Genomic DNA, 16,201 nt, shown 5'->3' with positions numbered 1-16,201 from the left:
CATCTCCAAAACCTTGTCTATTTTCTTGGTTTCTAGTCCACTGAGGACTGGGAAACCACATAACTGGACCTTTTGAAATTAGATCTTCAGCCAGAATCAATAAGCAAGCCTAAAAAAGCATCTCCGTGAAGACACAGGGACTTGGCTATTCAGAGGCTCTTTCTCTCTTATCTTCCGGTTCAGAGTGCTCTTCCAGAGACTGAAGTTGCCAGAAAGTGACCTCCAGGTCAAGACCATGTTCCTGATATGTCTGGCAGCCAGCCAGCACTGTGACATCTTCTGACATCAGATGCTGGAGGGAGCATTTGGCCACTTATCCAATTAGAACATCCAAACTGTCATTATGTATTAGGTGTAAGGATAAATTTAGCTTGTTATTGTTTAATTACTAAATGACGGAATGAAGCTGAACTGGGTTTAACTCTCCAGCCTAGTATTACACTTAATTTTAACAAAGTTTGACAGACATGTGGAGTCATTGTACAAATTATGGTGAAATTTGAAAGAAGATTCCTTAGTAAATTACCTGTCTCCGGTGACTCACACTGAACTTCACAGGTCTGGAGGTTCAAACTGCCAGTCAGGTTTCATATATCTTTTCCAGTGGCAGGAGTTTTAATGTGAACGGATACAAAATTGGCTAAAATTTCTTGAAAAATACATCCATGGACTCACAAGTATTTTTAAGTTGAAGATAAAGTTAGTTTTTTTAGTCACAAAGCAACTATAAGATGTCTGCGGTATTTTTAAATTAAAAGCTAGTTATTTGCCTATAAAAGTAACATTTTTCCCCATAATCATAAAATAATACATGCTTAGGGAAGAATACTTGGAAAGTTCAGGAAAAAAAAGACTTTTTAGAATAAAATATTTGTTCATCCTTCCTCTTTTGTCCCTTTTGAACTTTGTACGGCGTGCATGTATTTCCTAATAACAAAATAATGGAAGGACATAAATCCATCTGTCCAAATATCCTGTTTGATTTTCTTTGTTTTGTAATCACCAGCTTGTGTTGAGAATCACTGAGGTAATAGCCAATCCGGTTCACTGACCACCACAGGCATCTCTTGGAATAAACCGGACAGAGTTTATTCCAGCTACCAACTCTGACCACCTTCACCCCAGTATTTTCTAATTGTAGCCCTCATGTAGGCTTGGTGCTGAGGAAATGAATTATGAAACTAGTCTAAGCAAAAATATGTTAACTATAGAACCAAAGCACGGTCATGGATCCAAACCTAAGGTACTAATGTCTGTCTATTCATTCTCTCTCTCTCTCTGATTCCACAGACCCAGTTCTTTCCCTGTAATCTCGGGGAATGCAGGAATCCCAGCCATGCACTGCCTTTATTCAAACTGACGGAAAAACAATGCCATCACATGAATCAATAGGAATGGTGCATTTGGCCAGGAGACTGTTATTTCTGGGGGCTGGATGGGCGCTTCGTTTTGAAGTTTATATTAGCGTCAGATTTAACAGTATGGCAATGTTTTCCAAACTCTGTCACTGGGAAGTAATTCTGGCATGTGTCCGTAAGTACTGTCTCTCTCTATATGTATGAGCATGAGAAGTACTATAGAGTGGGTGGCTCAAACAACAGAAATTTCTTTTCTCAGCGTTCTGGAGGCTGGAGTCCGGGAGGGGGTTGCCAGCTAGGTTGGGCTCTGGCGAGAGCTCTCTTCTAGGATTGCAGATGGCTGCCTTGTTGTGTGTTCACACGGCCTTTCTGTGTGCCCTGGAGACAGGGCGAGATCGCTTCCTCTTCTTATATGGCTATCAGTTCTGTTGGATTAGGACCTCACCCTCATGAGCTCAGTTAACCTTAACTACTTCTTAAAAGGCTCTATCTCTAAATGCAGTCAGATTGTGAGTTAGGTCTTCAACATACACGTTTTATTTTGAGAGGCAGCATAATTCACTGTAATACACACATATCAATATGTATACACTTGTGTATATAAAATTTGATTTTACATACACACTTCCAGGCATTTCATAGAAGTTTTCTCTCTTTTGATTTTACTTTATTAATGTCCCTTACCACTCTTTCCCTTATCCTATAAACAGAAATTGCCAGTGTTCTTCTATCTTTTTCTGTTCTCAAAGCTGAGGATTGGAGCTAAGCAAAAAAGCTTAGGGGACCACTGAGCCAAGACTCAGAATTCATGTCTGGCTCTGTGATTCCAAGAGTGTCTCTCTCTCCTTAAAAACCTAAATTCTTTCATCTGTGTAAAACAGGATTGATTATCTATAATCCTGTGAAAGTGTGAAGAAGGAACAGCTAATAATTTGTCATGTAATGTGAGCTCTTTTTAGTAAAAGTTTCAAAATGAAATGCAAAGATTTTAATCCAAAGGTATGAAACTGTTAAAATTTAACTGACATTCTCAGCAATTACCATGTGCCCTAAGAACATTAACTCACTGAATCTCAACAACAGTGGTATAAGATAGGTTATGTGTTATCACCACCTTCTCTGTTTTATAGAAATACAGAAAAGTAGGGTATCTGGTGCATGACTACACAGCTCATTTGGGAGAGAGTCAGGAGTCACATCCCTGGTGGTAGCTTGGTGTTAGAGACCAGTTACCATGAAGCCACAAACTATGAAATTGCTGCTTATTCACTTCTAATTGTGTGACTACCTTGTTCAAAAACCTCCACTAGCTCTTTTTTTTTTTTTTTGATGTGGACAATTTTTTAAAGTCTGTATTGAATTTGTTACAATGTTGCTTCTGTTTTATGTTTTCTTGACCAAGAGGCATGTCAGATCTTAGCTCCAATACTTTGGCCACCTGATGCAAGGAGCCAACTCATAGGAAAAGACCCTAATGCTGGGAAAGATTGAGGGCAGTAGGAGAAGGGGGCAACAGAGGATGAGATGGTTGGATGGTTTCACTGAGTCAGTGAGCATGAGTTTGAGCTAACTCCGGGAGATAGTGAAGGACAGAGAAGCCTGGCATGCTGCAGTTTATGGGGTCACAAAGAGTCAGGCATGACTTAGCTACTGAACAACAACACAGTATAAAATTATGTGGTTGTAACAGTAATTTTTTTCCATGGGGATAGTCTTGATCCCTGTCTCCTGTACAATGTCATGACCCTCCATCCATAGTTCATCAGGCACTCTGTCAGATCTTGTCCCTTAAATCTATTTCTCATATCCATTGTGTAATCATAAAGGATTTGATTTAGGTCATACCTGAGTGGTCTAGTGGTTTTCCCTACTTTCTTCAATTTAAGTCTGAATTTGGCAATAAGGAGTTCATGATCTGAGCCACAGTCAGTTCCCGGTCTTGTTTTTGCTGACTGTATAGAGCTTCTCCATCTTTGGCTGCAAAGAATATAATCAGTCTGATTTCAGTGTTGACCATCTGGTGATGTCCATGTATAGAGTCTTCTCTCGTGTTGTTGGAAGAGGGTGTTTGCTATGACCAGTGCGTTATCTTGGCAAAACTCTATTAGCCTTTGCCCTGCTTCATTCTGTACTCCAAGGCCAAACTGGCCTGTTACTCCGGGTGTTTCTTGACTTCCTACTTTTGCATTCCAGGCCCCTATAATGAGAAGGACATGTTTTTTGGGTGTTAGTTCTATGAGATGGCTGGATGGCATCACCGACTATGCACATGAGTTTGGGTGAACTATGGGAGTTGGTGATGGACAGGGAGGCCTGTCGTACTGCGATTCATGGGGTCGCAAAGAGTCAGACATGACTGAGCGACTGAACTGAACAGTATTTACCTGGTCAGTCCCTCACTGAGGAATATGACAGTGATTTCCAAATTTCACTATTATGAGCAATGCTGCAGCGAATGTATTATTTGACATATATACTCTTGGCTGTTCTGATTCACCCACCACTTCGAGGGGAACTTGAAAGACTGAGAAAGCTGGACAGACCACCAAGAAGCTGCCTAGGCCTGAACCAATGTGCTTTTTATCATAAAGGAGGGCACTGGAAGCGGGAATATCCTCAGCGCCCTACTGGGGGACGCTGGAGAGGCAACCCTGACCAGCCCCAGTTCTTTGTGAATAAGCTGGATGAGAGAGCCCACATACTGAACAATGTGGCCCGAGGGCCTGCCTTGGCTATGGATCCCACTTGATCCACTCTCATTATCCCAGCGGAGCCTTGGGTCACCCTTGATGTGGCAGGTAAAACTGAATTTCCTGTAGACACTGGAGCTGCCTGCTCTGCTCTGACTCGCCAGCCGGCCCCCTCTCCATCTGTGGACCACACCATGACAGGAGTTGGTGGACAGCCCAAGGGAGGGCAATCTACATCTCTCCTTGGCTTCCCAGGTGGCACAGTGGCAAAGAATCCACCTGCAATGCAGGAGACACAGGAGGCTTGAGTTCAGTCCCAGGATTGGGAAGATCCCTGGAGGAGGAAATGGCAACCCACTCCAGTATTCTTGCCTGGGAAATCCCATGGACAGAGCAAGCTGGTGGGCTACAGCCTAAAGGGTCTCAAGGTGTTGGATGTGACTGAGTACAAGTTATATGGGAGGAAAAAATGGTTAATAGGTTCAGATAATTGTTCGCTGAGTGAATAGAACTGAATAGAACAATAGTAGTTTGAGTTATCTTTCGAGAGATGTATGGTACTTGGCTACTGAAACCAATAGCAACTCTACAAAATGACCAGCTAGCATTAGAAGTGCAATGGCCTTGGAGCAATTTATCTTTGTGCAAAATGAACCAGCCTGAACCAAGATCAACCACTGACCTTGGCCTCTTCAGTCCCACACTTTCCCCAACAGAAGTCACTGGCCCCAGCTGCAACCTGGTACCTTATATAATGCGTGTCTTTAAGGACAGAGAACAATGCGGTTCCCTGGAGGGTGCCCTGGCTCAGTACTGAAGGTTGTTAGGGCACTTGGTAACCCAGCCGTGAACACTGAAAATGAATAGAAAGTGCATAAATGGCTAGAGTATAAGACTCTCTGTTTAAACTCTTAGGTTCTGGACCAGTAGTCTCCATTGTCATGGGAAGGTTCCTGTATCAATACTAAGATTCTCCACCCTGGGTTCCAGAAACATCTCTGCCACTAACCAGCTGCAAAACCTTGAGCAAGTTGTTGAACCTCATTTGCACTGACACATCAGGGGAGTGAAATCGCTGCTGTGAAAGGCCCTTTCTGACATTCCTTTCCCCACAGGCAGAGTCTCATTTTCAGATGTCTGGGCTGTTTATTGCACTGAAAAAAAAACCTCATAAAATCAGTCAATGGAAATATTTTCAAAATGTGTCAGAGATGGTCAATGGACCACAGCAGGGCTCAGACTCAATTGACCATCTTTGCCTCTATGGTAGAAGGTGATGGGGGTCTTCTGAGGAAGCACCAGAAATACAGAAGTCAGACTAGGGCCAGGTCCTGGCCAGGGACAAGTCTGGCAGTAAACGGGGCTTCCCAGTGAAGGAGAAGCATCACTGGAAGTGTACCAGTGACCCTTCTCCTAGCCTATCACCGGAGTCAAACTGCCCCGGTCTTCTCAGGCCTATTTCTTTTTTTTTTTTTTAATATAAATTTATTTATCTTAGTTGGAGGCTAATTACTTTACAATATTGTAGTGGTTTTGCCATACATTGACATGAATACTCCATGTGTGTACATGTGTCCCCCTCCTGAACCCCCCTCCCACCTCCCTCCCCATCCCATCCCTCAGGGTCATCCCAGTGCACCAGCCCTGAGCACCCTGTCTTATGCATCCAACCTGGACTAGTGATTCATTTCACATATGGTAATATACATGTTTCAATGCCATTCTCCCAAACCATCCCACCCCGCCCTCTCCCACAGAGTCCAAAAGACTGTTCTATACATCTGTGTCTCTTTTGCTATCTCGCATACAGGGTTATCATTACCATCTTTCTAAATTCCATATATATGTGTTAGTATACTGTATTGGTGTTTTTCTTTCTGACTTACTTCACTCTGTATAATAGGCTCCAGTTTCATCCACCTCATTAGAACTGATTCAAATGTTTTCTTTTTAATGGCTGAGTAATACTCCATTGTGTATATGTACCACAGCTTTCTTCTCCATTCATCTGCTGATGGACATCTAGGTTGCTTCCATGTCCTGGCTATTGTAAACAGTGCTGCGATGAACATTGGGGTACACGTGTCTCTTTCAATTCTGGTTTCCTTGGTGTGTATGCCCAGCAGTGGGATTGCTGGGTCATATGGCAGTTCTATTTCCAGTTTTTTAAGGAATCTCCACACTGTTCTCCATAGTGGCTGTACTAGTTTGCATTCCCACCAATAGTGTAAGAGGGTTCCCTTTTCTCCACACCCTCTCCAGCATTTATTGCTTGTAGATTTTTGGATAGCAGTTCTCAGGCCTATTTCCTGAGAATTGCTTCCAACTCCTTCCAGGACCTCCTCCCAAGTGAACCAGTGCATGCGGTGGTACTTTCTCACCGTGTGCCATTTTCATGGCCCTTCCAGGAGCAATACAAGGCTGCCTCAGCCTCTGAGTGACACTTGCATCCTTTCAGTGAGCTTTGCCTCCCAGGCATCCAATACAGTAGTGCTCAGGAAATATTTGCGGCTCTGTGAATGAGTGACTCAGGCAAGCTCCCTGGGGGACTAGAGTTTTATGGGCTTTAATATGAACCATACCATGGAACTGGAGACTTTTCCCTCATTGCTCCCACTGGAAACTGTCCGTTCCAGTTGGATTTGCTGGCAGTTGGATGGAATTTTGTTCCTTTTCACGCTGAAAACCGTAATCTAATTTTTAAATTAAAAAAACATTTTCATAGCACCTACCTCACGTTCCGCAGTAATCCAAACATTCTACAAATGTTAATTCATTTATTCTTTGCAAGCATCCAGATGTAGAAAATAAGACCAAGAAAGGTTGTCACTTTGCTCTGAGATCAAAGCTAATAAGCTCCAGAGCTGGTGTTCAGACCCAGGCCATCTGGTTGTGGAGTATACGCTTTGCCTGAAATGTATGTGACTAGCAAAAATCTTCATGAGCAGAAAAAACAACAAAAAAAAAGATGTTGATGTATTTATTTCAAAGGAAATGCTCTTTCTCTTGTGTCCCCCTTTCCTTCCTCATTCAAAGCAAAATGTTCTAAAGCAAACAGTCTTTTTTCACACCTGAGAGAGCGAGGAGGCTCATTTTTGCTTTGGCAATCAAAATGGAAGAGGAAACTTGTGTGGTTTCATCACCGGTGTTTTCGGGGCGTGTGCTCTGCCTGATCCTGCCTGCCTCCCGGCTCATCTGGCTGGCCCCCACCCCTTTCTCCAAGCTTTGCTGCCTCAGGTCCCAGAGACTTTTAACAGTCTGTCTTTCCCCTGCATCTCTGGGTCACGGACCAGCCTTTGCGGCAATCCCGCCCAGCCAGACTTTGAGCCTCGACGTCTTCTTAGGCCCTCCCCTCAGTCAAAGCTTTGCAATTAGGACTCCGACCTCATCAACTGCAACTGCATCCGAATCCCCAGAAATCGCAGCTCCAGGTCCTCCATCCCGGGGTGAATCCACCGCGTTTCTGGGTTTCGAATGTTAGGCGCCTGACAACGCGTACATTTCAATTATCTGTCTTCTCCGTGCGAGGCTGGCGTCAGAACCTGACAGACCTGCCATTGGTAGCCGTGGGACCCAGGGCAAGTTACTTAACGTCTCTGACTCTCGGTTTCCTCATCGTGGAGGGGATTGATACCCATAGGGTGGCCGCGTGGATCGAACGAGATAAGGCAGAGGCTGCGCCGGCACCTTGGGTTCTCTTCGGTCCCTCTCTGCAATAGGACGTCATACCTGCTTGTCGATTTCCCATTTTTTCCCCCAGAGCACCCTCCAGCTCCGAGGGCTGGGAGGGCGTCTTGGCGCCACGCTCGGAAGAAAGCCCCTATGCACCCTTAGAACGTGCGACCCCACCGGGCTCCTGGGGCTCATTCATGACAACCCGGGAGAGCTGAGATAACTTGCTTCGACCCTAACCCTAAACCTCAGCCCCGCGGTCCCAGATGGCTAAAGACTCGGGGTCCGACGGAGGACCGCCTGAAGTCTCTGGAGGAGGGGGTTGGGGAAGAAGAAATGGAGTCAAGAGTGAGCCCGCGCTCTGGCTCGCCTCCCTCCCCCAAGGATGCTCTCATCCCCGGGTCCCCTTCCCACTCGGACACCTGCTGCCCAGCGTCCGAGGCAGGGCCTCCCTCCGCCAGGCTGGCTTCCCGGCCCGCGTCCCACCTGCGCGGCCGCCCCCGCGGGCGAGGGCGAGGGTGGGCGGGGGGTGATCCCCGCACCCAGCCTTGGGGGCCGCCGCCGGGCTCCCCGCCCCCGCGAGGTCCGCGCCCCGGCCGCGCCCCCCTGGCAGCCCCGGCACCCCTCTCCTCCCCCGGCGGGCTCGGCGGAGCTTTGTACTCACATCCGGGGCTGGGTTTTGCTTTAATGCGAAACGTAATTAACCCGGAAAAAAGAGCCGAGAGACGAGAGAGAAGGAGGGAGTGAGGGCTCGGGGGGAGAAGAGCAGGAGGAGCCAGAGGCCCCCGAGAGTTTGGCGGCGACAGAGACCACCCCCCGTCCCCTCCGTCCCCCCGAGAGCGACGGCCCGGCGGGCCCTAGAGGCGCTTCCAGCCGGATGTAACGCGCGCACCCTGCCCGAGCCCCGGCCCTGCGCGGCGGGGTAAGTGGGGCGCCCGCGCCGGCCGGGGCGCGCGCCGCCAGGGCCGGCAGGGAGGCCGGGCAGCGGATGGGGGGTGCCCACCTGCGGACCCAGGACCCCGGGGCGGGTCGCCACCGCCCCCGGCCGCCTCCAATGGCCCCCGGGGAGCCCGCAGGGTAGCCCCCACCCCCTCGGCCCTCGGGAGCGTCCGGGGTGGCCAAGGTCGCCGCCGCCAGGGGTCGGGCTGCGGGGGTGGGGCCGCCGACTGGGTGGGGGCGGGTGTTCTGCCGAGCTGCGATTTCTCACGTTTGCAGCGGCGAAACTTCTCGGCGGGTTCTGGCGCTGGGGTACCCGCCCTGCAACGACTGCCGGGGCTGCAGGTAGGGGAGGCAAGCGGACGACGTCCAGGCAAGTCCCCCGGGGCACGGATGGGGCCTCGGAGACGCATCTTTCTCTTCCCCTATTAGCCGTATTCCGTGGCAGGCCTAGAACCCTCTCCAGGGAGATCCCGCCTCTGCCCAGTGGGCTCAGCCCGAGCGCTCTCGGGCTTCTGGACCTGAGGGCTCTGGGGTGATTTGGAGGAAACGGCCCTAAAATGCAGGTGGGGTGCTAGATTGGGGAAAGCAGGCGAGGGGGTCTGGCTGGCTGTCTCAACAACTTCTTCCCCTCCACCTTACACGCTTCCCTCTTCTGCTCCAGTTCTAAAGACTGTTAATGCATCGAATTAAAAAAAAAAAAAAAAAAAGAGGAAAGAGAAAAGAGAGGCAGTGTAGGAACGAAAAGTGTGCAGACACGTCCAGAGAGGAGGCGCGGCCGGGCCATCTCTCTCGAGGCGGTCACATCTCCTCCCCAGGCCAGCCCTGCCCCCAGCCCCTCGCGGGGAGGTTTCCTTCCTACTTGGTGCATCTTCCCCTTCTAACTCCTCTCGCGCCCCTCCCACCCCCCTGTCTTTCTTTCGGACTCCAAATGGGGATTTTCGGAGGAGAGCAAACAGCGGAGCAGGGGGAGGGGACAGGCCTTCCACCGGGACGCCAGCTGTGGCTCCTGGAGGAAGGGGGAGGGGGAGGGGGCGCCTCGGGCTGCCGCGGGGTGGGTGCGCTTGGGCTGGAGTTCCAACACTGTACTCCTGTTGTGTTCAATATATCTAAGTCAGCCACCCCTCCCCCCCCGCCCCACCCCCCGCTTTCCTCCTTTCTGAAGCTTCATCATCTTTCTTTCTTGGGGAGCAGAGCCTTCCGAAACAGTAAGGCCAAAGATCTGGGAAGAGTAGTGTTTGTTTTCTATTTCAGTTACATTCAATGGTATTTTTTGGGTAATTAAGACACCAAAGACGGTGCTGAACAGAAGATAGCCTCTGTCTTCAGGGGGCTTACCACCTGAGGAGGCCAGAGGAGATCCACCAGTATTTAAAACAGAGTGCAGATTGTGAAAATAGAGAGATCCAGAGTGCTTTGAGAAGCCAGAGGCTTTAAAACATTTTTTTAATTAATTAATTAATTTTTGGAATTAATGTTTGCTTGTGCTAGGTCTTCCTTGCTTCCAGGGCTTTCCTCTGGTTTAGGCAATGGGGGAGATTGTGGGGGGTGGCTACTCTTCTAGTTGGCTTCCCATTTCGGTGGCCCCTCTCCTTGGGGAGTCCTGGCTCTAGGGTGCAGGGCTTCAGTAGTTGCGGTTCCCCGGCTCTAGAGCAGAGGCTCAATGGTTGTGGTGCAGGGTCTTACTTGCTCTGTGCCATGTGGGATCTTCTTCAACCAGGGATCTAACCCATGTCTCCTGTATTGGCAGGCAGATTCTTTACTACTGAGCAACCAGGGAAGCCCAAGAAGCCAGAGGCTTAAAATAAAAACCTTCATCCTTTTTCAGATATATTAGCCTTCTCTGTTGTGTGCCACTTGAATGCAGGTGACTGGCCGTAGCTTGTAGTCTAGACTCTGTGCCAGCCTGGTGGTGTATGACATCTGCTAGGTGCTAAGTAAATGTTTGTTGAATGAATGAGTGACTGACTGCAAGCACAGGAATTGTGTGCCCCGTCCAAATGGAAGAGGAGAGCGCAGTGTGAAAGTGCCTCGGACTGGTTCAAGCGGGTTTGTGAGGATTTATCTCGGATGTTGCCTTTGGACCTAAGTGCCCTTTGCCCTCTTTGTAAGCCCTGCTTTTTTTTTTTTTTAATTAAGTCTCATATGGACAATATATAGCTGATACTTTATTTTTAAAATATTTTATTTATTTATTTTTGGCTGCACTGGGTTGCTGGGAGTCGGGGTTACCCTTTGTTGTGGTACGGGGCTTCTCACTGCGGTGACTTCCCTTCTTGTGGAGCATCTAGAGCCCAGGCTCAGTAGTTGTAGCATGCGGTTGGCCCGCAGCCTGTGGGATCTTCCAGGACCAGGGATCGAACCTGTGTCCCCGGCATTGGCAGGTGGATTCTTAACCTCTGGACCCCCAGGGAAGTCCTAAGCCCCGCTTTTGACAAGTGTGTGTGGCACTCCTACTGCCGGGAGACTTGCTCACTTCACAGGTGGATGGGTGATCACCTGGGTGTGGATCAAGAAGCCACCTGCCCTTTGGTGGAGAGTCTGCAACCCTTCTTTTCTTTTGCCATTGGCACTTGCTTCTCTCTTCTGTATGAGGAAGTGGGGCCTGCAAATCCCGTCATGTCATCATAGTGTGCTGACCTGTTCTCAGCCCAGTATTTCCCCCCGAGGTTAAAATAAATACTGGAGATATGCTGCTTTTGGTTGATGCGTGCTTATGGAGAGATTCTGCAAAAAATGAGAAGGGCGAAGCCTCAGCGCCATCACCCAAGCCCCTCTGAACAGCCTGCCTGCTGGCTTGCCTGATATTTGCTGTAAGTGCTGGGTCACTAAGGAGCCCAGATCAGCAGGGGCATGGTTTTCAGATGTGCATTCAGCGGGCACTTTGTGGATCTCCGGTCTTCTTTGTGCGGCAGGTAGACAGGTGGGTGATGCCCCTCACATTAGATGGCACTGTGGCTCCAGTGCAGTAAATATCTCTTTGGTTTCCCTGAAATGGTGGTGTTGCTTATTCCGGCTGGCATAGTCCTGGAGTTTGGTAAAGATGGTCTGGGTGCTGGGGTGCTGCTTTTCCCTGCCTCTTTACTCCTCCACTATGAGCAGCAGTTGTTGTTCAGTTGCTCAGTCGTGTCTGACTCTTTGCAACCCCATGGACTGCAGCACACCAGGCTTCCCTGTCCCCCAGAGTTTGCTCAAACTCATGTTCATCGAGTCAGTGATGTCATCCAACCATCTCATCCTCTGTCATCCCTTTCCCCTCCTGCCCTCAATCTTTTCTGGCATCAGGGTCTTTTCCAATGAGTCGGCTCTTCGCATCAGGTGGCCAAAGTGTTAGAGCTTCAGCGTCAGCATGAGTGAGCACTTGGGGCCGCCTTACTTTCAGTTTTCCGTGCATCTTGGTGAGCTGGAGAGGACTCTGGTGGTCCCATCTGTTAGACTTTGGAAAGGAAGAGAGCAGAGCAAATATTGTAGTGTGACAGCAAGAGAAGACTGCTAGCTCTGTCTGATACAAGCTCATCACTGAGCCAGGGAATTGGCCAGGGCGGGGCGATGGGGTAGGAGGGATGGGTCTACAGGGGCTGGTGATTGGTGCGGTGGGGCAGTAACTGGAAGACTCCATTGACCTTTACTCCGAATCTTGAGTTGCTCTGCTCTCCCCTCCCCTGGTCCCTGCTGGTAAAACCATCCACCCTTTTGGGCTTTATAACTTCTCACTCTCCTGGAAGCCTTTTCTTTACCCTTGACCCCCACTGATAAATTGATGTGCAGAAGATTAAAGACTGAATTGGGCTCTCTCTCCCGGGGAGGTGGGGGAGATCCATGCCTGGTGGGACAGGAGCTTCCACACTGCCCAGGGCGGCAGCAGGCTTTCAGGTCTCGACCTTTGTGCTGCTGGCCAGCTGAGATAAAGAGCGTGGGAAGTGAGGTCCCCTTCTCCTTGAGACACACGATAGTTAAAGGGCAAAGGTGAGGGCTCGCTCTCCCATCAGTGCGGACTCCGTTTGGCTGTCCACTTGCAGAGAGCATCTATGATACCCCCCTCCCCAACCCCACCCCCTTCCCCGGGCTGAGCAAGAGGCAGCTCCAGAGTCCCTTTCCTGGCACCCGATTGCAGGCCTGGGTCTGTGAACCTGCTAGGTGACCTGGCCCACATGGATCCCATGGATCTCTTGCACTTTTTTCAATAACTTCTTGGAGAAATTTATAGGTGAGAAATATGATGGTTCTCTGAGCAGAACATTCAAACGAGACAGCTCGTTTGAATCCTTGTGAGAGATTCCAGCATCACTGCTTTCCCAGTGGGATTTGCTTACTGATATTGGAGGGGCGGAGTCGGTCTGGCAGCTGTCTGCCCTGTTTAAACTAGTGATGGGAGTCATATACTATTTGTTAGGCACTCCACACCTATGCAACCACACACACACACCACACACACATTTACCCAGTGCTTCGTCTTTACCAGACCTCCTGTTAAGCACTTTTCACACATTATTTCGTTTAATCCACACGGCAGCCTTTGAAGTCGGTACAGCAGTTCTCTCCATTTTGCACACGAGGAAACAGACCCCGGAAAGTTAAGTCGCGGCTGTCTGGCTCTGAGACCCATGGTCTTTCCCTTTACCCTAGCACGTCGGTGAAGTCAGCACGCCCTCTTCTTGCAAGAGTTTCATCAGATGCACTCTTAACTGACTGATCGCTGTCGTCTGCACATCCTCTGGGCCACACCCAGCCCCTCCTTCTTCCCTGCTTCCAGGGATGGAGCCCAGGGCATTTAGACTAGTAGGCTTAGGCTGTTAATACTCTCCCAGCACCTTGCAAAAGGCTAGTACCTAGGAGAAATAAGGATGCTTTCTTTGCTGCTACCATTAGGAAGCCCTACAGCGAAACTGAACTGTTGAATCTTCTAACTGGGGGACTGTCACATTCTGAAAGTGAAAGATCTCAGTTTCTATAGGCTATTTATAGCCCCCCCCCCACCCCGTGGCTGCTTCCAGTGCCGTGAATTCCCTGGGGTTAGGAACCTTGAGTCAAAGGCAGACCTTTGCTTCCTGCCAGCTCTATCCAGCAACCACTTTTTCTCTGAACAGAGATGAGGCTGTTGTTCAGAGAGATCATGAGTATGTAAAATATTTTGTTATTTTCAGTATCAGTATTCAGTCATTTCTGCGTTTCCCCCAGAATTTTTCCCCACTGAAAACTTTCCTCAAGTGTTTCTTGCCTCCATTCAGGGTTCTCGGGTCCATTGGGGACTGGGCACCTTTTCCTCCCCTCCCCATTCCTGTGGATGTCTGCATTCCTCAGCCTGTTCTTCCGCTGGGAACGTGTTCTCAGGACATTCCCTTCTCTTGCACATTATTCTCCAGCCTCAGACTATTTGGAATGTGCTCTTATGACAGTTTCAGAATGCAGTGATATTATAGCCATAGGAAATAGATGTTCCCACACTTTCAAAGTTGGAATCTTTGGCCCAGTCTCAGGGCTGGGTTGCCAAATAGATGTTGCTTGTGTTGTTATTATTGCTGTTATTGTGTTTTTACTGGGCCCCTGAGTGTTGCTGGGCCCTCCACAATGCACCCTGATGCAGGCTGGAGAATTGAAACACAGGCGACCTCTCTGATTGCCTGGCCCAGCATTTTCTAACTCCACACCCCAGTTCCTGTCTGCTCATTACAGCCCTTGCTGAGACCTCTGATGTCATTTCCTGATTCACTTTCTCCTGTAGAAGTTTAGCAATTTCCTGCGGTGTCCCTCTCGCTCACCACTGATGCTGCTGTCCCCAGCTTCCACCCTGGAGGATGACAAGACAGCACATATTCACTGCATGCCCTACCCCTCCATGTCAAGAAACACCTTCATGACTTTTTTTCTGAAGGAGAATCCTTGGAATTCTCTGTCCTGCTAACACCAAGTCACGTGAAAGAAAAAATCTCCAAATGTACAGATGGATGAATGTATTTTTTTTCTTTCAGTTCTGAACTGCAGGAGATTATAGTGGATTATTTCATCCTGGGACCAGTACCGTTTAAGGCTTTATCTCTGTTATCACTTCTGTCTTTTGTATTTATCTCAGAAGTATCAGACCAATCAGGCAGATGAGTTTCCCTTATTTCCCTCTTTTTTTTTTTTCTGTATCTTCAAACCCAAATTCGTGATCTTAAAAATAAGACATCCAGTACAGTAAGCCAGAGCTTTCATGACTTAATAGCTCTTTAGCTTTTCTTTAAAAAACTCTGTTTATCCATCTTTTCATTCATTTGTCTAGACATTTAATTTAAACACGTCATTCCCATCTCCCAGATTTCAAGAAGGAAAATTCCACTGGAGGGGGTCTTTGTTGGGGGTCCCTGCTTCCCTTCCCCAGAGCACTTGGCGGGCTGTATCGCAGAGGGTGTAACAGCCAGCAGGAGCAAGGCACTGACTTGGCTGTGAATCTTCAGCTGACCCCCCAGGACAGGGGCTCCTTTTATGAAGACCAGAAAGCAAAGAACCAAACCCACAAGGGAAAGAAAGAGCCTCTCTTAGAGGAGGTTGCAATAGGAAGTAAGAAACCCAACTAGGTTGGAGGGCGCCAAAGCCCTCTGGGTAGGTACCAAGCTTTTAAGCAGTTGTGATGGGTAGAATAGGGCTTCATTAGATTTAAGACTCTGAAACACCAAGAAGTCCCAAGAGAGCTATAATTTAAGCACGGTTTTGCTTCTTTATGGACTCTGGAGAATTGGGAAATTTTTTCTCAGCTTCAAAACTTCTATGCTGGGGATGGGGGTATGTGTGGAGTTAAATAGCTTTCCTCCCTGCTAAATAAAGTAACATGCATTTCCTGTAGAAAAATTTGGAAAATATGAAAAACATACAAATGTAGATAGAATTTGCCCATGACCTGTGGATAATAGCTGCTAATATTTTAGTGTCTGGATGTCAGTCTTTTTCTATCCAAACACAGAAATATAAAAACAATATTTAGAGGCCTTGGGTTCATATTCTAAATTGTGATATTGTATCTTAAAACTTATGGTGGGTTTTTCCCTTATTTATTTAAAATTATGTGAAAACATAGTTTTTTAAAGATTGTGCAGCATTTCCTTATGTGAATATCCTGTCACTTCTTATTCCTTAATCATTGGAACATTCAGGGTATTTCCAACTTTTTGTCATTATAAATTCAGTTGCAGTTGCTATCTTTTTATTTTAATCTGTATTTGCATCTTTGTTTATTTACTTGGATGGAATGCTGGAAGTAGAATTATTGGGTCAGAGGGTATAAACTGAGCGTTTTTAGCTCTCTTGTTTCATATTGCCAAGTTTCTTTCCAGAAAGGTTGCCACTCCTGTCCCGGGTATGTAAAAATTCTAGGCAGTGTCTTCAAGTAGATGTCATATGTTTCCGGCTTCAGCCTTCTTACTTTTCTTCCCCACTCTGGTGCATCAGTCTTCTGCTGGGACATATTTTACTCTCTTGGGGTCTTGGTCCCAGTGATCTATTATATGTTTTTTTTAATTAAAAAATATTTATGTATTTGGCCATGCCAGGCCCTAGTTGCAGCGCCTG

The 16,201-nt window shown here is 48.0% G+C and overlaps 1 protein-coding gene across 3 annotated transcripts in view; it reads left to right on the top strand.

The window, feature by feature from the left end:
* The first annotated feature begins 8,414 nt into the window (after nucleotides 1-8,414).
* Nucleotides 8,415-16,201, top strand: part of PLEKHA2 (pleckstrin homology domain containing A2) — a 64,482-nt gene continuing 56,695 nt past the window's right edge. Inside the window, exon 1 of one of the 3 annotated variants that reach the window (XM_070364391.1) lies at nucleotides 8,415-8,642. The gene's annotated coding sequence lies outside the window, so the exon portion shown is untranslated. Of the gene's footprint in view, nucleotides 8,643-8,850; nucleotides 9,030-16,201 lie in introns of those variants that run through there. The other 2 variants (XM_070364392.1, XM_070364393.1) reach the window with 2 other exon arrangements.

The sequence above is a fragment of the Bos mutus genome, chromosome 27, assembly GCF_027580195.1.
Source record: "Bos mutus isolate GX-2022 chromosome 27, NWIPB_WYAK_1.1, whole genome shotgun sequence".
Classification (NCBI taxonomy): domain Eukaryota; kingdom Metazoa; phylum Chordata; class Mammalia; order Artiodactyla; family Bovidae; genus Bos; species Bos mutus.
Note: the sequence above shows the minus strand (reverse complement) of the source record. Positions and strands in the feature narration are given on the sequence as shown.